At 44.0% G+C, this 23,497-nt stretch overlaps 1 long non-coding RNA gene across 1 annotated transcript in view; it reads left to right on the forward strand.

The window, feature by feature from the left end:
* LOC132404637 (uncharacterized) overlaps positions 1–21,222 on the forward strand; it is a 172,288-nt gene extending 151,066 nt beyond the window's left edge. Inside the window, exon 5 of the long non-coding RNA XR_009515616.1 lies at positions 18,590–21,222. This is a non-coding gene — a long non-coding RNA (uncharacterized LOC132404637). The remainder of the gene's footprint in view (positions 1–18,589) is intronic.
* Positions 21,223–23,497: the final 2,275 nt, after the last annotated feature.

The following is a 23,497-nucleotide window of genomic DNA, read 5'->3' on the forward strand; positions in this document are numbered from 1 at the left end:
GAGAGGCAGCAACGTGTTCTTCTGTGCTGGCCACATTCCTTCTGAGATAGGTGCCGGTCTCCTCCATAGGCTACTCCATGGATTGTGTGTTGGGGGACGAGAAAGTGGGTGAGGACAGATGGTGACCTAAAGAGCAGCAGGCTTGGGGCATTCTCTCTGTGTGTCACTTAGCTTCCCAGTTGTCCATTCAGATAGCCAGAGGTATCAGGGTATCCAGGCTGTCCTGTTCATCACACGCCGTGGTCTCATGTCAGACCTTTGTACTCAGCCCATGCGGGAAAGCAGTGATGAGACATCTCTCATTCCACCCGTCTCCACTACAAGAGTGAGGAGCTTTACTGTGTGATACCTCAAGACTCTCTCCCTTGGTGCAAGTCCAGGAGTTGGTGGGCAGCTTCCTGACTCCATACTGGAAGGTCAAACACTCTTTTGAACTTGACTACAAATTGCTGGAAAGCCTGGGCTGCGGGAGAACCTTGTTCTGTTAGGGCGTTGAACAGGGTGAGTGGGAGTCCGTCTAAGAGATTCACTATGTATTGCATCTTCATGGAACGATCCTGACTGGGCTTGGAAATTCAGCTGTGTGATACAGTCTCTGTGCCTGTCAGGGTCACTGGAGTATCTGCCTGGTGGAGGGATGGTCAGTTCAGGTCCAGACGCAGCTAAGGGATTTGGGCATTAGTAGCTGAGGCAGTGAAGGAGGAGGGTGGGAAGGAATTGGTGCTCAAAGTGGTGCTGTCCCAGCAGAGAGCTGCTGAGTAGTGGCAGTGAAAGCAGTAATTCTGGCTGTCTGTCGTGAGTTGTCGAACTTTTGTTGTGAGTCAAGGCCCCTATTTTTCCAGCCTCAATTGGGCTTGCTGCTCTGAGAGTAGTTGTCATAATACCTGAGCCATTTCTGCCAGCCCAGCCTCCATTGACTTTAATTTCACCTGACCAACAAATTTTGGTTTGGATTGGGCTTGCTGCTCTGGGAGTAGTTGCCGTGCTGTGTGAGCCACTTCTGCCAACCACACTTCATCAAAATTTAACTTCTTGCTTACCCGACCAATGAAGTTCAGGGCTGACTTCTGCTGTTGTCTCTCCGCTGGGTCTACTTTGATTGGCCAAGTCTTGCTGACAGGAGTTCGGTGGTGGTCTGAGTGCAGAGGGAGGAACACAGAGGTGGAACGGGCAGTTCACTGAATTTTACTAAGAACTGTACAGAGCAAGGAAAAATAATAAAGTCTAGGTCAACTGGGCAGCTAACTTGATCTCTCAAACTAAAAGCTAACTGCATCACTGTTGCTTGGAAGCAGTAACAATACTAAATTAATACCACCCTTTTGCAGTGTCTATCTAAATTATTAACCTTCTTTCCCTGAACATGGACTCAGGTAAGCAGGGAGCACTGCCATCGCAATGCTTCAGTGAGGACTTGACGAGTCTGAAACAAAAGGAAGGGAGTTAAATACAGTTATTAAGAAACCCAAATTGGCTGGAATGTGCACTCGCACATGAGTGATGGCCAACTTCTGACGACTGCCCACCGTCAACTGCGCCCGTTTTCCACAGCAGTGTCCACAATTGTCACACTTCTGGTACGTTCACTCAGAATTTCATCTTGGACGTTCCCTTACAGATGAAACATGGAGTGGGTGAGGCATTTGGCAAAGTCATATTTAAGGTGAAATTAGAGAGGTACTTGACAGGAAAAGGAATGCAAGGACAGGTTGACAGGGTGAGAAGTTGCTCATGTCCGTATTGCTGGTCACGTCAGACGTAAGTAGGACCATAAGAAATAGGAGATGAATTAGGCATTTGACCCAATAAGTCTGCTCTGCCACTTGACCATAGCAGACCTGTTCCATTCTCCTGCCTTCTCCCTGTAATTTTTGACACCCTTACTAATCAAAAACCTATCAACCTCTGCTTTAAATAAACCAAATGACATAACCTCCACAGCCATCTGTGGCAAAGAATACCACAAATTTACCACCCTCTGGTTAAAGAAATGACCAGCTATCTCTATTCTAAAGGGATGTCCTTCTATTCTGATCCTAGACTCTTCCCCTACTGGAAACATCCTCTTCACATCCACTCTATCTAGGTCTTTCAATAGTTAGTAGCTTTTAATGAGATACCCCCTTATTCGTCTAAACCCCAGTGAGTACAGGCCCAGAGCCATCAAACTCTCCTCATATGTTAACCATTTCAATTCTGGGATCATTCATAAAAACCTCCCTGAACATTCTGCAATGCCAGTACATAGTTTCTTAGTTATGGGGCCCAAAACCAGTCATAATACTCCAAATGTGGTCTGACCAATGCATTACATCTTTGCTTTTGTCTTCTAGTTCTCTCAGAATGAATGTTGACATTGCATTTGCCTTCTTTACTACTGACTCAAACTGCAAGTTAACCCTTAGGGAATCCTGCATTAGAACTCCCAAGTCAGTTTACACTTCCAGTTTCTCAATTCACTCCCCATTTAGAAAATACTCAACACCTTCCTTTCTTCTACCGAAGTGCATGGCCGTGGACTTCCTTACATTGTATTCCACCTGCCACATTTTTGCCCGTTTTCTTAATCTGTCCTAATCCCTTTGCAGACTCCCTGCTTCCTCAACACTATATTTCCTTCCACCTATCCTGTATCAACTGCAAATTTACTCACATATCCATCAATTCTGTGAAGCAGATCATTACAATAAACTAAGCAGCCCATTTCAATGACAAGAAATTCTATGTAATTGTATGTCCTACTCACCACTTTGAATCCCTGTGCAAGGCACATCTTCTCTCCTCCTACTCACCCTCAGCCTTTGCCCAATTGTAGCAGTCTGACCTTAAGTCAGAAAATTGTTGATTTGTTCTCTCTCCAGAGAGATCTCTCACAAATCTTACATTAGTGAGTATGCTTCACTGTCAGTGGTGCCTTCATTCAGTTGATGTGGTAACTTGTGATGGTTTGTGACCCGTCAGGCTGATATGTTGAAGTATCTGTATAACAGGCATTGTATGGGTCTTGATGCATTGTACAAGGCATTGCAGTTAGTTTCTACTCTTGTGAGTGGTGGTAGACAATTAAACCATCAATCGGAGCAGGAAGCTCCAAGAACATTCCTGGTGATGATGTTTCTGGGCATCTGAATGACAAAGATGAGAGCATTTTCAGCCAGATATGGCAAGTGGAGCTTCCTCCCGAGATCCACATCTTCACAGAAGCCACTTTCACCCTACATAATCCCAAGGCACACCTGAGAGCATTGGATATGTACCGTGCCATGGAGCTATATAACATCTTGGCTGCAAGTGCTGAAGACTTACTTTCTCTGAATCTAGCTTAGCTTTTCACCACAGTTAAAACAGTGGCAAGGGAACATTCGAATCAGGAGCAGGTCATTCAGTCCCTCAAGCCTGCCAAGTTATTCAATAAGATCACAGCTTATCTTTCACCTCAGTATCACTGTGCTGTCTTTACGACAGTTATTTAGTTTATAATATTTCCGCTTAGTAATTCATTCGATAGTATTTTCTAGTTAGAATTAGAAGTGTTTAAAGTATATTCATTGCATGTAAAATATATCGGCATACGATGACGTCACATCCGGTTTCGCCGCGTCTTATGGGAAAATACCGGTTTGAATTAGCGCGAGGGTGGGGGCTCACCACGAGGCAGACCCGAGCAGAAGTTGTTTTGCAGGCATGAGAAATCACAGTGAGAGCAACGCTGTAAGTTAATAGATAATCGATATATTGAACTAAGATGTTAATGCTGATCCTGTTAGAAGTAACGACGGTAGATAATGTTTATGCTTTCGTTAGTTAAAGAGTCGCGGATAGTTTGCATGGAAGTGTATTTAACGTAGTCAATGGAGCAGGTAAACTCTCCCTGTATACTGCACCTTAGTGTAATGTAGTTATAGTCACCTTTGCAAGTATTTACACTTGAAATGTGATATTAAGGAAGGAACAAATACTGTATCAATCTTGTATTGTTTTATCAACAGTTTTCACCATATGTTAATGTGAAGAGTGAACAGTAAATGGTTAATCTTACTGCGATCTGGTTCTTATTAACTGTGGTTTATCTCGACGTTTAATTCGGCGTTTCGTTACATGCGAAGGAGAACGTTACAATCACTTTCTATACTATCTGCATATCCCTTGAATTCCATACAATTACAATAGCTCCTAGTCTCTGTCTTGAATATACTCAGTGAACGTGTTTCCATAGAACTCTTCCAAATATTCCCTACCACCAAAGGATTTCCTTTTAACCTCTATCCCAATTCTCTGATCCCTTACTATTAGGTTCCAGACATTCCCGTCAGAGATCAACAGAGCTTAATAAATACTGCGAAGATCAACTCTGTATCTATCAGCCTCTTTAAGGACAATTAAATCTGTCTTGTGCACACAAGACCATGACAGCTGTACTTTTCCTCTCCAAGTTCCTCTGCATAGTCAAAGAGAGGTCATTAACTCTGGTACTGGGCAGGCAGTGGGACTCTTGTCTGTGGCTGCAGAAGATGACAGTTATCTGTCTGACTATACTCCTCCCTATCACTATTCCATTCCTTTCTGTCCCCCTAGCTTGAATAGCCCATTGCTTCAGGATGCCCTGATCACCCTGCGATCTCTGCTCTTGTCCACACAGGTTGCCAGAATGACGTACCTGTTGGACAAGTGCAAGGTCGGAGGGGCCTCTGAAGTTACACGTCTCCTATAATTTTATAGACTCCATGCTTTCCTCAATATTAATTTCCCAATAATGGGAAAATTGTTCTGAAACACACACTCTGCTTCTCTTTATATCGATTGTGCCTGTCGGTTGAGTGTTTTCAATGTTTTCTGCTTTATTCCAGATGTCCAGAATTTGCAGGCTTTTTGATTTACAGTGAATAAAATTGCCCACATATATCTTGTGAGGAAAATGACAGATGAAGTCAGTCTGGCTAATTACCCCAAATTAGGCTATGCACAATTATCAACAAAGTGGTAGAAGATGTTTTCAAAACTGTGAAGTGATATTTACTTACCAATAGCTAACTGATGGGACATCTTTGTTCCAGATGTTTTTATAGCCTTGGACTAAATATGGACCCAAGAGCTGAATGGTAGAAAAGAGATGAAAATGCTTGTCTTTAAACTCCAAGGGCAGCAGTTGACCCTGGAAGAATATTGTTTGAGAAGAGAAAGGTAAGAGGAGAAAGAGAAATGGTTTTGAACCATTCAGAGTGTGGTGCTTCTATTAATGCCATGAGTCACAAGCAGAAACAGTTAAAACCTGCGGAGTAAGATACATCTTAATCTGACACCACCATGAACTGTTAGTTTGATATGTGAAACCAGGCACCAGAGGAAGTAGCGGATGAAACCTGGTCAGGCTGTGGATGCTGACTAAAAGTTGAAATTCCCAAGCTACTTTAGATTAGATGTCATGGAATCAAACAGAGAGCTGTTTGGATATATTAGGCAATGGAACTCTACTCAAGCTCTTTCTCTGGCTGGAGCGTCTAAAACCACACGACAGCGTCTAAAAATAAGGTATAAGACTTTTAGGGTGGAGGTAACAAGAAAATTATTTGCACCATTTGGTTGAGAATATTTGATAGCTTGATCTTAATCCTTGATTAAGTCATGGATTGATTCGGTCTTAGACTTCGGGGTGCACTGGTTCCACCCAACTACACTGCTGGTCAGGTGGGCTTGAGAGGTGTTAAGTTTCCTACTCAGAGGCACTGCCAGACCAGGACTACAGGCCGTAGATCCAATAAAATAGTGGCGGAAAACAATAATATCCCCCAGTGCCCTGAAACGCTGGGTGAAAGTGACACCAGTGCTGTGGGGAGCTGAGTGAAGATGCAGGTAGAATTGCACTGGTACCAGAACAGTTGTAGTTTGAAGCCTATCCAACTGGCAATGTGAAGCTTGGGCTGGAAGGTGAACTATGCTGTTAAAAGGGGGACCTTCCTAGCAGATGTACAGCATTCAGCATAAAAGCAAAATAGAGGTCACCCAATACAATTATTAGTGGGATGCTAGAGGATTAGAAAGCTTTTAAAAATCAACAAAAGGTAACTAAAAAAACAGTAAGGAGAATAAAGATGAAATATGAAGTTAAGCTAGCAAATAATATAAAAACTAATAATATACATTTTTGCACAGATGGAACATTTAATATTTTGGATTTAACCATTGATTAGGTCATTATTCGGATTTGGTCCCTTGGATATTGGATTTTTTTCTGAACGGGTCATAACACTGAGCAGCGAAGAGATACGGGAGTGTCTCAGCCTTCAGGGAGCATTGGCTTCACCCAAATATATCCAAAAGTTTGAAATGTTCTGGAATATATCCCAAATATATCCAAAAGATTTTTCAGATACATAAAGTGTAAAAGATAGGCAAGAGTTAACAATGGACCACTGGAAATGTTTTTAAGGATACAGCAAGGAATAGGCTTTGCCTTTCCTTTGAGCTGTGCTGCCCAGTAACTCCCGACAACTCCAATTTAACCCTAACCTAATCATGGGACGATTTAAAATGACAAATTAACTTACCCAGTTAGTCTTAGACAGTGGGAGGAAACCAGAGCACCCAGGGAAAAGCCACACATTCCACGGGAGGAAGTACAGAGGCTTCTTACAGGAAGCGCCAGAATTGAACTCTTAACTACAAAGCTCTGACTGATTAAGAATAGCCAGCATGCCTTCATGTGTGGTAGGTTATGTAAAACCAATTTTATACATTTTTTCAATGAAATTACTAGGAAAAAGGATGAAAGCAAGGCAGTGGATGTTGTCTACATGGACTTCAGCAAGGCATTTGACAAGGTTCCACATGGGAGGCCTGTCAAGAAAGTTCAGTCACTTGGCCTTCAGGATTGGTGCACCATCAATAACTCTAGGAGACTGGAAGTGAATGATAGGCTTTTATTAACAGCGAAAAAGGGAACACGACCATGTTGAAGACTGAGGGGGGAACAGTGCCCCAATCACCTTTATACAGGAGTCTGTGGGCGGAGCCACAGGAGCGGTCAGCGGGGGGGGGGGGGGAGGGGGGGCGTGTCCAGACAGGTATACATAGTTTACCACATTCACCCCTCCTTTGTTTTAAAAGGGAGTCCCCACGGGGCGAAGTTTCTGTCAAGTATATTTACAGGTCAAGTCTATCAGGCGGCCAAGTCTGTTGCTGCGATCTACATAGCACCGGTGACGGTGGTTGTGCTGGCTCTGGCCTGACTAGAGGTGCCAGCCCGTTAGGTGTCAGTAATCCCTCATGTGTGTGCGAGGCGCCTGGTATGGGAATGTCGGGAGGAGTCGGTGCAGGGCTGGGTGTGCGCGGTGTCTCATGGGTAGGTGTCTCGTGGGTATATACATCGGTGGGTACGGGGTTCATAATCAGCATGGAGTGTTCAGGGTAGGGGTCTGGTGCTCCTGTGGGTGCCAGGTCGTGGACGGAGACTGTGTCCTCCCACCCATGTAGGCATACTGGGGGTTTGCATGAAGTAGGTGAACCCTCTCGACCATTGGGGAGTATTTATTGCTCCTCGCACGTTTCTGAAGCAGCACTGGCCCTGGGGACGTCAGCCAAGCCGGTAGGGTGGTCCCAGTGGCAGACTTCCTGGGAAAAGAACAGAGTCGCTCATGAGGGGTGGCATTGGTGGACGTACATAACAGGGAGCGGATAGAGTGGAGTGCCTCAGGGAGAACCTCCTGCCAGTGAGAGACCAGCAATCCCTTTGACCTAAGGGCTAAGAGAGTGGCCTTCAACACCGTGACATTCTCCCTCTCCACCTGTCCATTACCCCGGGGATTATAGCTCGTGGTCCGACTAGTAGCAATACCCCTAGCCAGCAGGTACCGGCGCAGATCATCACTCATAAACGAGGACCCTCTATCACTGTGGATGTAGCAGGGATATCCGAACAGAGTGAAGAGCTGGTGCAGGGATTTATGACGGACGTGGCAGTGGTATCGGGGCAGGGGATGGCAAAGGGGAACCACGAGTACTCGTCGATTATGTTAAGAAAGTACATATTGCGGTCGGTGGAGGGAAGGGGGCCCTTAAAGTCGACACTCAGTCGCTCAAAGGGGCGGGTGGCCTTGATAAGTTGTGCCTTTTCAGGACGGTAGAAGTGCGGTTTGCATTCAGCACAGACTTGGCAGTCCCTGGTCATCGTCCTGATGTCCTCAAGGGCGTAAGGCAGGTTCCGGGCTTTCACGAAATGGTAAAGGCGGGTGACCCCCGGATGGCAAAGATAGCGTATAGCCGGTCGAGCTGTGCGCTGGCACATGTTCCCTGGAATCGGGCATCAGGGGGCTCATTGAGCCTTCCAGGCCGGTACAGGATGCCATAGTTGTAGGTGGGGAGTTCCATTCACCACCTCAAAATTTTATCATTTTTGATTTTGCCCCGCTGTTGGTTGCTAAACATGAATGCAACTGTGCACTGGTCGGTAAGCAACCTTTTGCCAGCGAGATAGTGCCTCCAGTGCCTAATAGCTTCCACTATGGCCTGGGCTTCTTTCTCCACCACGGAGTGCCGAATTTCAGAGCCTTGAAGGGTACGAGAGAAGAATGCTACTGGCCTGCCTGCCTGATTGAGGGTAGCAGCCAGCGTGAAGTCAGAGCCGTCACTCTGTACTTGGAAGGGAATGGTCTCGACCACCGCATGCATCGTTGCTTTGGCAATGTCCCCTTTAATGTGGCTGAAGGCCGCGCAGGCCTCGGCAGAGAGGGGAAATGTGGTGGACTTGATCAGGGAGCGGGCCTTGTCTGTGTAACCCCCTGGGTCACCTCAGGCTCGCTCAGCTTGTTCTCGTCTAGGGGGAGCAGCCTTTGGCCCAGCAAACTGGGTAATCAGCTGGTGTGGATGCTGTGTGATGTCCCCGCCTCGCCCAAAAACAGACAGTACACCATATGCGATTAAATGAGTACAATTTATACAAGTTACTATAACTAAGTGATTATTAACGATACAGTATATATGAATGAAAAAAATATAAAGAAAAGGCGCCAAACTTATCAAAGTCCAAACCACTTCGTGCGCAACCGTTGGAGCTCAATTACTGAAATTTTCTGGCCACCATTCGATCCCCTCCGAACTCCTCGACTTGCAGCTCAGGACCACCTGAAGTGGTCAACTAAGCATATCTATCTTCGTCTCCTCTCCTCGGGGTACCTCCTGGCCTCGGACCTCCCCTTGGGGTCTGTTCCTCGCCCAGTTTACAGCATTGCGTCCTCTCCCTCTCACCCCCTCATGCTGATCTCCCCAAAAGCCCGCCAGCGATAGCTTACAGACTCAGAAGAAAGAACAACATTAATCCCAATTGGTTTACAAAGGAATACAATTCCCATTATCAGTAAATTTTAACCCAAACAAGCTTCCAGCACTCTCTCACAACAAAGAAGCATTCCTACTTTTAACAAAACAAAGAAGCCATTTTGATTACATACACAGTAACAAAGAAAAAAGTAGAAATCCCCTTTATACTCTCTCCCCACCAAATAAAAGTCATGTCCTCATGACTATTAAATAACTCACCACCTTTCCTACCAACACATCTTAAATCAAGCACAAACAGAGACATCTCCTCCCCACACAGTAAACCTCTTGCCCTGTTCCTCAGGCGCTACATAGGCCAACTATCTGGGAGTTCCCTAATCCTTCTGAGACCTCTGTACCCCCTCACCTAAACCCTTCAGGCTCGGATACAACTGGGGATACCTTGGGCCCGCTACCAACTCCTCTCTCAACCTCTCACTCATGCCCCCCCACTGCACACAGCTAACCCTCCCCACTACACCTGACTCAGTGGGAGAAGGGTCTCTTCCTCAATCGAGGGAAAGTCAGCAAAAGGCAGCATGTACCGCATATCCAGCACATTATCCATCGAATTTGTATCCTTCCTCATTTCTGCGATTGGTAGCTGCTGTTTGATCTTCTCCAAATGGAAACATGTGGCCTGCACTGCTCCTGCAGTCTCTTCAGCCTCCAGTTCAGTATTCACTGCACTTCTCTCCAGCTTTTTCTTCCTCATGACTTCTTCCAGATCAACTTTCTCCAGTCTCTCTGTCTTCATTTCAAACTTGATTCCGTAGAGACAGTCATTCACGAGCTGCCAGCCCTGGCACGTGTCCAGAAAACACTTTAACTCTGTAGTTCTCATCGCTCCTGCAATGACCTCACTTTATATTCTCCTGAGGCAAATCCAAATACCAAGAGCTCATCCACATACACCAAAACTCCAAATGCCTCCACATCCCCATAGTCTTCCACATGCCCCACGGGAAGGTTTCAAGGGCTCTGGATATGCCCTGTGGCATCTTTTCAGACCGGAAGACACCCAGGGAATTTATAACGGCCATCTTCTCCTTGTTGGCCCCACTCATCGGGATCTGGCAACATCCACTCCTCAGATCCAGCACCATTGCCTCTCGGCCCTCAGGGCCATATTCTGGTCACTGACAGTGCGCCTCTTCAGTGCAATATAATCCACACGCACACTGCCTACGTCTTCAGGGGCCAGTCACCGTGACCTCTCTCACCGAGGGGTCTTCAGCGGTCAACTCCCCTCCCTCGTGGTATTTTGCAGTGTCCACTTAAGAGGGTCTCACCCTCAGATACTTCCCCCAGACCGGACCACCACCGGCTCTTGTTTGAATTTGGTATTGGCCCAATGCTGCTACACACGTCCGCACAAGCAGCTCGAAACTCTGGGTGCATCGCCAATGCCTCCAAACAATGCTCACCCGCCTCCTCCAGGCAGGCCCCCAAGCGCACCAGCAGGATATTGGTTCTCTCCAGAACCAAAACGCTGCCCGTCTCAACAGTGTCCGGACACATCAGCATTAACGATTCACAAACCTCAGTCACCTCCACATTTGCCTCTAAGAACTCCATTTTCACTGACCAACAACCATCGTCTAGATAATCACTGGCACTGGTACCCCAAATCTCCAGTGCCCTCAATGTCGTCAAGGGTAAATGCTTCCAATAACTGTTATAAAACAAACTATACAGCAACTTAACCGGCGCCCCGGTGCCAAGGATGGCTTTAACTTGACTTCCATCCATCCTTAACAAAACCTGTGCGCTTGGTCCCTCTAAGCCTTTAGGAATAGGGTCTGTTCCTTTCGGGAGTTCCTTGGTACATTGCTGGGAACGTGCATCCTGGACTAGCCCCCACAATGTAACCCCCTGGGTCGCCTCAGGCTCGCTCAGCTCGTTCTCGTCTAGGGGGAGCAGCCTTCGGCCCCGCCAAACTGGGTAATCAGCTGGTGTGGATGCTGTGTGATGTCCCCGCCTCGCCCAAAAACAGACAGTACGCCGTATGCAATTAACTGAGTACAATTTATAAAGGTTACTTTAACTAAGTGATTAATAACGATACAGTATATATGAAGGAGAAAAAAATAAAGAAAAGGTGCCAAACTCATCAAAGTCCAAACTACTTCATGCGCAACCGTTGGAGCTCAATTACTGAAGTCTTCTGGCCACCATTCGATCCCCTCCGAACTCCTCGACTTGCAGCTCAGGGCCGCCCGAAGTGGTCAACCAAGCACATCTATCTTTGTCTCCTCTCCTCAGGGTACCTCCTGGCCTTGGACCCCCCCTTGGGATCTGTTCCTCGCTCAGTTTACAGCATCACGTCCTCTCTCTCTCACCCCTTGTGCCGATCTCCCCAAAAGCTCGCCAACAATAGCTTACAGACTCAGAAGAAAGAACAACGTTAATCCCAATTGGTTTACAAAGGAATGGAATTCTCGTTATCAGTAAATTTTAACCTAAACAAGCTTCCAGCACTCTCTCACAACAAAGAAGCATTCCTACTTTTAACAAAACAAAGAAGCCATTTTGATTACATACACAGTAACAAAGAAAAAGAAGAAATTCCCTTTACATCCGTGTGGTGAGGGACCCATTGGAAGCCCAGGCACCTTTTGAGGGCTCTGAGGGTGTTGGGAAGAGGGAGTTCCAACAGGGGGTGCATATGGTCAGGGTCAGGGCCAATGACCCCGTTCTCCACGACATACCCAAGGATAGCAAGTCAGGAGGTTCTGAACATACACTTGTCTCTGTTATAGGTGAGGTTAAAAACTTTGGGCGCTTGGAAAAATTGTTGGAGGTTGGTGTCATAATCCTGCCAGTCGTGACCGCAGATGGTGATGTTATCCAGATATGGGAACATGGCCTTCAGTTGGCACTGGTCCACCATTCAGTCTATTTCCCTCTGGAAGACAGAGACACCATTCGTGACACTGAAGGGGATGCGCAGGAAGTGATAAAGCCTGCCGCCTACCTCAAAGGTGCTGTAAGGGCGGTCCTCTGGGCGGATGGGGAGCTAATGGTAAACGGATTTTAGGTCTATGGTCGAGTACACCTTGTACTGAGCTATCTGATTGACCATATCTGCGATGCGGGGTAGGGGGTACGCTTCAAGCTGCGTGAACTGATTGATGGTCTGGCTATAGTCCACGACCATCCTATTTTTCTGACCGTTCCGAACAACGACCATCTGGGCCCTCCAAGGACTTGTGCTTGGCTCAATGATCCCCTCCCTGAGCAGCCGCTGCACCTCTGACTGAATGAAGGCCCTGACCCCGCGCTGTACCTCCTGCTTTTAGTTGCCACAGGTTTACAGTCGGGGGTCAGGTTGGCGAATAGCGGTGGGGGAGGGATCTTGAGGGTGGAGAGGCTGCAAGTGGTGCCAGTAGCGTAGCTGTCGGCATGGTGCTGGGTGGGACATGTGGTTTGGTGTGTGTGTGGTCAGTAGCGGGGTATATGACGAAGTCCCACAAAACTGAGGATCTCTGACAGTGATTGGTGGGAGGGGCCCATCATACTCCATTGTCACACTTTTCAGGTGGCTCCGGAAGTTGAGCCCCAATAGCACAGGGGCACTCAGTTGAGGCATGACCAGTAATGTAAAGTCCCGATATTCTGTGCCCTGCACCACCAGTGTCTCTACACAACCCACCCAGATGTCTGTGGAATGCAACCCAGAAACCACGGTGACCCTCTGGCTTACTGGCTGTGTCACGAGTCCGCAGCGTTGCACCGTGTCCGGGTCAATAAAACTCTCAGTGCTGCCCGTGTCAAACAGGCAGCTAGTCCTGTGCCCCTCCACCAGGATGTCCATCATTGACCTTGCGAGCTGGTGTGGGGCGCTTTGGTCGAGGGTCACGGAGGCCAGAGTTGCATCGCTGTCTTGGTGCCCGGTAAGCACCCGTGGGTTGGGGGCGGGGCGATCTGTCGGGTCGTAAAATTCGTTCCACGTTTTAAAATCACTGTTAATAAAATTGATGCACCATCAATAACTCTAGGAGACTAGAAGTGAATGATAGGCTTTTATTAACAGCGAAAAAGGGAGCACGACCATGTTGAAGACTGAGGGGGGAGCAGTGCCCCCAATTGTCTTTATACAGGAGTCTGTGGGCGGAGCCACAGGAGCGGTCAGCGGGGGGGGGGGAGGGGGCGTGTCCAGACAGGTATACATAGTTTACCACAAGGACGAAGTAGTAAATTAGATTAGACATTTGCTTTGTGGGCGAAAGCAGAAACTGGTAGTAGAGGGTTGCCTCTTCTTCTGGAGGCCTGTGACTAGTGGTGTGCCACAGGGATTGGTGCTGGGTCCTTTGTTGTTTGTCATCTATTTCAATGATTTGGATGATAATGTGGTTAACAGGATCAGCAAATTTGCAGTTGACACCAAGATTGTGGGTGCAGTGGACAGTGAGGAAGGCTATCAGGGCTTGTATCATCCGGGAAAATGGGCTGAAAAATGGCAGATGGAATTTAATGCTGACAAGTACGAGGTTCTTCACTTCGGTAGAACCAGCCAGAATAGGTTGTACACAGTGAACGGTAGGGCACTGAGGAGTGTGATAGAACAAAGGGATCTGGGAATACAGGTACATAATTCATTGAAAGAGGCATTGCAGGTGGACAGTGTTGTAAAGAAAGCTTTTGGCACATTGGCTTTCATAAATCAATGTATTGTGTACAGAAGATGGGATGTTATGTTGAAGTTGTCTGAGATGTTGGTGAGGCCTAATTTGGAGTATTGTGTGCAGTTTTGGTCACCTACCTACAGAAAAGATGTAAACAAGGTTGAAAGAATGCAGAGAAAAATTACATGGATGTTGCTGGGTTTGGAGGAACTGAGTTATAAGGAAAAATTGAATAGATTAGGATTGTATTCTTTAGAATGTAGAAGAGTGAGAGGAGATTTGATAGAGGTATACATAAGTATAAGGATATATATAGGATAAATACAAGCAGCTTTTTCCAATGAGGTTGGTTGGGACTACAACCAGAGGTCATGGGTTAAGGGTGAAAGGTGAGAAGTTTAAGAGGAAGATGAGGGGAAATTTCTTTACTCAGAAGGTTGTGAAAGTGTGGAATGAGCTGCCAGCACAAGTAGTGCATGTGAGCACAATTTTGACATTTAAGAGAAGTTTGGATAAGCACATGGATAGTAGGGATATGGAGGGATATGGTCCCGGTGCAGGTAGATGAGAGTAAATGCTTAAATGGTTAAATGGTTTTAGTATGGACCAAGTAGGCCAAAGGACCTATATATGGGCTGCACTTTTTTATGGCTCCTTGACAAAGGAAATAGAGGGAATATTTTTCAGAATGAAGCCAAGGGTTGAAGTGAATGGGAAGGTGATGATGCCAGATGTGGGCTTATAATAAGAATTGGTCATATCAGCAATGAATACCTTAGGAAATATAAAGATAGCACACTGGAAGGCCACAGATTTACAGTGTTGACTGTATTTCTGTCAGTACTGGCTGAATATTGTTTATTTCAGTGCAGATAAAGCATTAAGGTGGCAGTAAAATACTAGGCAGAGTCACTTCGACCTCAGCACAAGGCAAAGCAACAGGCAGGCTGGTCTGAGGATGAAGTACACCAGCAGGAAAGATGATCTGAGGGGGCTAGTCCATTAAGCTCAGCTTGATACAATGGCATCACTTCAACAGTGACCTTGTGCTTCAGAGCAATGGAAACATTCATAAACGCTGATACAAGAGATTTGAAAGGATGAATCCATAATCTGTTCGAATGATCAGAGAAAGTTAGTTCATGATGACTTTCAGGAGAATAAATACTATTAGAAAAAGGTGAGAAACAATTCCAACTGAGTGTGACATTGCCAAAATTGATGCAAAATGTGGGGCTGTAAGCACTTTGGGAAAAAACTCCCCATTTACACAAATCTTTCATATCTATTGAATGAGGAGCCTAGCTCAAGAACAGGTTAAGATTTCACTTTCAGATGAGCTCAATGCCTTCTGTGCTCGCTTTGATGGTCAAAACTTGGAGAAACCTCCATGAATTCCCACAGCCTCCAAAGTTGTGATTTCAGTCTCTGAGGCCAATGTGAGAGCGTCCGGCCCAGCTGGGGTACCTGGCCGAGTATTGATCAACATGGCTGGAGTGCTCACTGAGATCTTTAACCTCTCACTTTGGCAGTCTGAGGTACCCACCTGCTCCAAGCAGGCTTCAATTAAACCGATCCCTGAGAAGAACATAGTAACCTGCCTCAGTGACTATCGTCCAGTAGTACTTATATCCACAGTGATGAAGTGTTTTGAGTGGATGGTGATGAAATATATCAACTCCTGGCTGAGAATTGACTTGGATCTGCTCAAATTTGTCTACCGGCACAACAGGTCCACAGCAGATGCCATTTCACTGGCTCTTCACTCAACCTTAGAATGTCTGGACAGCAAAGATGCATAAATCAGGATGCTCTTTATTGACTACAGCTTGGCATTCAATACTATCATCTTCCTCAAAACAAACCAGTAAAGTTCAAGACCTTGGCTTCAATACCTCCTTGTGCAATTGAATCCTTGATTTTCTCATTTGCAGTCCCCAGTCCATTCGTCTTAGAAACAACATCTCCTCCATAATCTCTTACAGCACCGGTGCACCTCTGGGCTGTGTGCTTAGCCCCTGCTCTACTTGCTTTATACATATTACTGTGAGGCTAAAGCACAGCTCTTTTGCCACACTTATGTTTGCTGATGGCACCACCTTTGTTGGTCGAATCAAAGGTGGTGTACAGTAACGTATAAAAGTCTTAGATATATATATAGAGCTATGGTGCCTAAGACCTTTGCACAGTACTGCAGCAATTTTATGTGTTGCACTTTACTGCTGGCGCAAAAAGAGAACAAATTTCATGCCATATGTGAGTGATGGTTTGCATCTCTATTATGGACTGAGAGTGAGAAGGGGCAGGGAAAGGGATGGAGGGAAGCACCAGAGAGACATTCTGTAATGATCAATAATCCAGTTGTTTGGGATCAAATGACCATGCCTGGTGTTTCAGGGCTGGGTATGTTTGCACTTGCACCACCCACCGTCCCTGCACTCCTTCTCTGCACCTGATCCACACCCCTCGCCATTCCCAACATTCTTCACTCCTGCCAGATTTACAAACTCACTCTCCGCTCCACATTGACAAGTAGATTACTGTGCAGAAGTCTTAGGCACCCTAGCAATGTACGTGTATTAAAGCTTGCACAATACTGTAGGAGGGATATTAAAAATCTGATTGATTATTGGCTCCAGGAAGAGGAAACTGGAGGTCCATGATCCAGCCATCAGTGGTCAGCAACTTTAAATTACTTAATGGTATTATTTCAGAAGATCTGTCTTGGGACCAACAAGCAAGTTCAATTACAAAGAAAGGATGGCAGTGCCTCTCCTTACTTAGAAGTTTGGATGTCATCTAAAACTTTAGCAAACTTTTTTAGATGCGTGGTGGAGAGTATATTGACTGGTTGCACCACATCCTGGTATGGAAACACTGAACTCCTTGAATAGAAAATCCTACAGAATGTAGTGAATATAGTGAATCTACGTGGAGCACTGTCACTGGATAGCAACATCCATCATGAAGGATTTCCCACCACACATGCTTTCTTCTCACTGCTGCCAGCAGGAAAAAGGTACAGGAGCCTCATGGCCCACAACACTGGGCTAAGGAATGGGTATTACCCCTCAAACATAAGGCTCGTGAATCAGTGGGGATTACTTAATTCAACTTTGCTCAACTTCACTCACCCCATCACTGAACTGTTCCCACAACCTATGGATTCACATTCAAGGACCTTTCATCTCATGTTCTTGGTACTTATTGATTACTTATTTATTACTATTTCATTTTTCCTTTTGTATTTGCATAATTCATTGCCGTTTGCGCTTTGATTGTTTGTTTGTCCTGTTTGGTGAGACCTTCCATGGATTCTATTATGTTTCTTGGATTTACTGAGTATGCCTGCAAGAAAGTGAATCTCAGGGTTGTATATGGTGACATATATGTACTTTGATAATACATTTACTCTGTACTTCTTAAGTTTGATGCTTTAAAAGAGAAGCTGTTCAAAAGCAATGAACACCCTATGTGGAATGTCATACAGATATGGACTTAATGTTGACACAAAGCCACTCTGCCACAGTACAGCAAAACGGATGGAAAACTGTTATAGCAGAGCTGAAAGCTCTAGAGACTATCGAAATAGAGGGCCTTAGAGGAGATAGTTTTGAGATTTCAAAAAGGAGAGCAAAAAAGAAGGAAGGTGCAATTTTACGGTGAATCAGAGGGGGAGTCACGATCTAAGGTGGATGCTGCTTGGGCCTGCTAAGCATAGAACATAGAAAATCTACAGCACGTTACAGGCCCTTCAGCCCACAATGTTGTGCCGACCATGTAACCTACTCTAGAAGCTGTCTAGAATTTCCCTACTGCAAAGCCCCCTATTTTTCTAAGCTTTATGTACCTATCTAAAAAGATCCTATTGTATCCACCTTGACCACCTTTGTTGACAGTGCATTGCACGCATCCACCACCCTCTTTGTGAAAAACTTATCTCTGAAATCCCCCTCATACTACTTCCAAGCACCTTAAAACTATGCCCCCCTCGTGTTAGCCATTTCAGCCCTGGGAAAAGCTTCTGGCTATCTACATGATCAATGACTCTCAACATCTTATACACCTCTATCAGGTCACCTCTCATCCCCTGTTACTCTAAGGAGAAAAGGCCAAGTTCACTCAACCTATTCTCATAAGGCATGCTCTCCAATCCAGGCAACATCCTTGTAAACCTTCTCTGCACTCTCTGTATAGCATCCAGATCCTTCCTGTAATGAGGTGACCAGAACTGATCACTGTATTAAAGTGGGAGCTAACTAAAGTCTTATATGGCTGTAACATTACCTTAGGGCCCTTGAAATCAGTCCCACGGTTGATGAATGCCAACACGCCATAACCTTCTTAACAACCTGTGAACCTGTGCAGCAGCTTTGAGTGTCCTATGGATATGGACCCAAAATCTCTCTGATCCTCCACACTGCCAAGAGTCTTACCATTAATACTATATTCTGTCTTCAAATTTGACCAACCAAGATGAACCATCTCACACTTATCTGGGTTGAACTCCATCTGCCATTTCTCAGTCCAGTTCTGTATCCTATCGATATCCTGCTGTAGCCTCTGAAAACCCTCCAGACTATCCACAACACCCCCAACCTTGTGTCATCAGCAAACATACTAACCCACCCTTCTACTTCTTCTTCCAGGTCATTTATAAAAATCATGAAGAGTACAGGTCCCAGAACAGGTCACTGAGAAACACCACTGGTCACCGACCTCCATGCAAAATATGAACCATCTATAATCAGCTTTTGCTTTCTGTGGACAAGCTAGTTCTGGATCCACAAATGCAAGGTCTCTTTGGATCCCATGCTGCATTACTTTCTGAATGGGCCTCGCATGGGAAACCTTATTAAATGCCTTACTGAAATCCATATACACTACATCCACTGCTCTACCTTCATCAATTTGCTTTGTTACATCCTCAAAGAACTCAATCAATTTCACAAGGCATGATCTGCCCTTGAAAAAGCCATGCCGATGATCCCTAATCAGATTATGTCTCTCCAAATGCTCCTAAATTCTGCCTCTCAGGACTTTCTCCATCAACTTGCCCACCACTGAAGTAAGACTCACTGGTCTATAATTTCCTGGGTTATCTCTACTCCCTTTCTTGAACAAGGGAACAACATTTGCAACTTTCCAATCCTCTGGTATTTCTCTCATCCCCACTGATGATGCAAAGATCATCGCCAGAGGCTCAGCAATCTCCTCCCTCAAATCCCACAGTATCCTGGGGTATATTGAATCCAGTCCCAGTAACGTATCTAACTTAATATCTTTCAAAAGCTCCAGCACATCGTCTTTCTTAATGTCTATACAGTCAAGCATTTCAGTCCACTTTAAGATATTCCCACAATTGCCAAGGTCCTTTTCACTGGTGAATACTGAAGCAAAGTATTCATTAAGTAGTTCTGCTACCTCTTCTGACTCCATGCACATGTTTCTGTGTTTCTGGTCTCATTCCTGATTGGTCCTATTCTCACAAGGCTCATCCTTTTTCTCTTCACATATTTGTAGAATGCCTGGAGTTTTTCTTTAATCCTGCTCGCCAAGGCACTTACACATTTTTTGTTTCTTTTATTTCTAATTTCCAGCATCTGCAGTATTTTTATTTCAATGATATATAATTACAACTACTATTGTAAGCAATGAGAATTATTCAACCAGTTGTGATCATTATATGAGCAGTTTCATGTGTACAGGTGGCACAAGAAAGATGTCATCAAGCATATGTTATGTAATATATTTGCAGATATGAAGAAAATTATGTTGAGGAAACATTTACAGAATGCAAAATGAGATTAGATAAGTGTGGTGTCTTTGTGGGAGGGTGTTTGACTGGAATTGTCAGCACCTAGAGTGAATAAGTCAGAAATATCAAATGATTTTTACAGTGACTATTCCATGAACAAAGAAGCCCAATGACTGAATGAATTTATAGTTAACTGAATATCATTGTAAATAGTTAACTATGCAAATAGTTGATGGTTTTATAGGTTTATAACTTTCATTTAAAGGGAAGCTGTGTTATGTAAATGTGTAAATGTACTTTTAAAAACTAAGTGGGTCTTTTAATCATTGTTGACCCAGACTCTGCTGTTAGATGTAAGTTTACTGCTTTCACTAATGGATGTTCTATTGCTAACTCTGCCTCTGTTATCTGAATTTGTGAACAGCGACCCTGAGGTGTATACAGATCTAAATGTTCCCAATACAATCTTTTCAAGGATAAGGAGCAGAATTATCCTGCTGTGTTGGCCAAGATTTATCACTTAAGCAACATCATGTCATTATCCCATTGTTGTTTGAGAGTGGCCTTGGTCTGCTCAAACTGATCACTGTGTACCAATGTCACAAAAAAGATTTCATTTCAGAAGTAATTTATTGAGTGTAAATGACTTTGGGATGAACTAAAGTCATAATAGAGATTGTATTCATACATGCCTTTCTCGCTATTTTTTTGTGTTAATGTTATCGATAAACATTGGAATGTTAAAGTTATTTTCACCTTTCTGGACGTGGAAAGTTCTCTGATTCCAGTGAAATCACTTGTGTTATTTCATACTAATGCTTTTGAATTCTGTCATTTTACTTTAAAGATTGAAAGAACTCAAATCTCAAAAAAAGTTTGAATACTTCAAGCACTTACAAGCCCTTATAGTCATTCTAGTGCATTAAAAGAATTAAATTAACACCGATTAATCTTTGCTCTATGCAGCTCTCCCAATCAATGAAATGAATGGTAAAGCAATTCCTGGAACAAGTCCAACTAAAAGAAGCCCTTGAGAATCGTAGGATGGATTTTCCAAAGAACATTTGGCAAAAAATGTAGGAAAGCACTGACCACAAGTCTGGGGCTTGAGCATTTACACAGAAGTCACTCATAATGTTGACTATCCTATGTAGAACTATCATCACTTCTCTTCAAAACCTAGGGTGTGGATCTGTAGTGATGTCTGAAAAACATGCTGGATCTACCTTAGAGTATTTAGTTAATGAAACATCTGCAACAACTATGCTAAAATGATTGATGGATGCAAATTGAAGTTCACAGCAGGCTGAAATGCTTGCCAATGTATCTTACAATTACAACAAGTGTGTCGTTTCTTTTATTCATACATATACCTGATAGTGACTCAATCAGCAACCTGCAATCATATATTGAGTTTCACAGAGGGAAAATCACTGTTGCTATGCACACTATCTCAGGGGTATAATTATACATAATAGGCACCCAGGAGAATGCACTGATGTATCAATTACTGCAATGTAGTCATGTTGTTTTCTTTGTGCATATAGGATCTGTTAAATTTATGTGCTATTGATTTAGCTTTGACTGAAAAGCATACAAATCTACACTGTTGTTTTCTCTACCATTTATCTTACTGTATAATTTAATTTGAGAAATAAATCTACCCTTCAAATGCGGCATGCAACAATTACTAAAACAAAATATTACCGATACTTTTGGGGAACCAATAATTAGGGCTCTGGTGGTCTACTGCCAGAAGCGGATATCCTTCCCAATATGAACTACAGATATATTTAGAACAGGAAGTATTTTATTTTTAGCTTTTCCAAATATAATCTCTCACATTTACTATTAAATTATACTTTTACTGTATAGATGGAAGTTCTCTTTACAACATGGAATTCACCGATCAAGATAATTTTATACAATGACTTGTTGCTGACTTCCTATGTATTTTCTAATATTTGCAAACTTCCCTCAGATCCAGAAGTTTAGATGATATTTTCCCAGTTGTGGAACACTCCGACAGATTGCAGTACAGGAGCACTATAGTTGTATGCTTTGATTGTCTTTCTAGCAAGTGATATGTAACACTAACTGTTATCAAAGAGGGGTAATTTAGCAAGTTGGACTGAAACACAGTGGGATTATTGAATGAGAAAGGAGCTTAGTAAAAAAAATGATGCTATTGTAATGACCAGTTGATCTTGTCATATTCAGTTCATGCATATATTTAGAAATAGTTCCCTCCATACTTCCCCAAGGTTTAATGGGATATTGAATATTGCTGTTCCCGACAAATAAAAGCCAGCCTGATTTATATTGCTGTAAAAAAATCCTACGGAGAAATAAAGGAAGAAAATTGTGACCAGACTGTTATCATATAGCAGCAAAGTAAATGAAGAGTGACATCAAGTTTTACAGAAAATAGAGAAAAATACTCAGTGAGTTAGGTAGCATTTGCAGAGAGAGAAAAACCAGAGTTAATATTGACATTGATGATGTTTCATTTGATCTGAAAAAGCTGAAAATCAAACACTTCAAGACCCAAACGTGAGGGAGACAAGGGTGAAAGTAAGTAAAAAAGGTCACAGCTGGTCTGCTGTGAGGAGATGTAAATGGCAAGAGATAAATGAAAACACCAAAGAAGAGAGAACAAGAAGTGTAATGAGATCTTCAAACAAACTAACTCAAATGTGGAGTAAACTCAAGACTTGAAGGTAGAAAGTAACGATGAAGATTTATTTGAAGAACTTAACAGTGGAATAATAAATGACTCAGAGCGTACTTATTTGAGAGGGCTAGAGTACACAAAACCGAAGTTCACTTGGAGCCCAAAATCAGGACTCAGTGATGAACGCTATTTATAGTGAACTTAAATAGTTCATATAGAATGGGGACACAATGAGTATCAAAAACTCATTAAAAAAAAAACAGATTGCTCGAGGAATCTGCATTCAAAATACAAGTAGCACAAAAAAACACAAGGAGGGCTTGTTAACAACTCGTCAAGAAGTAAGACAGTGATGTTCAGGGACGTTGGAGCATTCTCAGACACATTGTGCTGATCTGAAGAGTTCATGACAAAGAAGAATGTGGAGCTATGTAATGCGATGTTGGAAATGTGGAATAAAACAGAACCTGTTGGAAATACTCAGGAATCCAGGCACGCCTGTTGAAAGAGGAACACGTACATCAAAATATCAAAGCATACAGTGAAATGCGTCATTTTGCATCAAGTCAATTCAGTGAGGATTGTGATGGGCAGATGCAAGTGTTGCCTCGCTTCCAACATCAATATAGCATACCCACAACTTCATCCACAACTCACTATCCCACAACTATGCACACAACTCACTACTTTGGCCATATATCTTTGGAAAATGGGAGAAAATCGAAGCACCTGGAGGAAATCCATGTGGTCACGGGCAAGATGTGAAATTTTCCAGACACCAGTGGATTTGTACCTAGTTCACTAGTGCTGTAATAGTGGTATGCTACCATACTGACCATAGTTTCCAAGTTTCTGTCACTAGACTACACACAGGGACAACTTGCACTAACCTCCCAACCCACATATCTTTGGGATGTGGAAGGAATGCAACCTACTCTCTCTGGAAGTCATTGCTCTGACAATAGGGGTTCATGTTGAGTCAGCCAAATGTAGATTGATCCCCACGTCTCAGGAGCCACCTCTCAGAAATCTTCATTTTCAGTGTGCCAGCATAGTTTTGACCATTTTGGAAGTTTGAAGGTTAAGCCCTTCAAACCTGGCACAAAGTCTAGGTTTAATTGTGCA

The sequence above is a fragment of the Hypanus sabinus genome, chromosome 14 (assembly GCF_030144855.1).
Source record: "Hypanus sabinus isolate sHypSab1 chromosome 14, sHypSab1.hap1, whole genome shotgun sequence".
Lineage (NCBI taxonomy): Eukaryota > Metazoa > Chordata > Chondrichthyes > Myliobatiformes > Dasyatidae > Hypanus > Hypanus sabinus.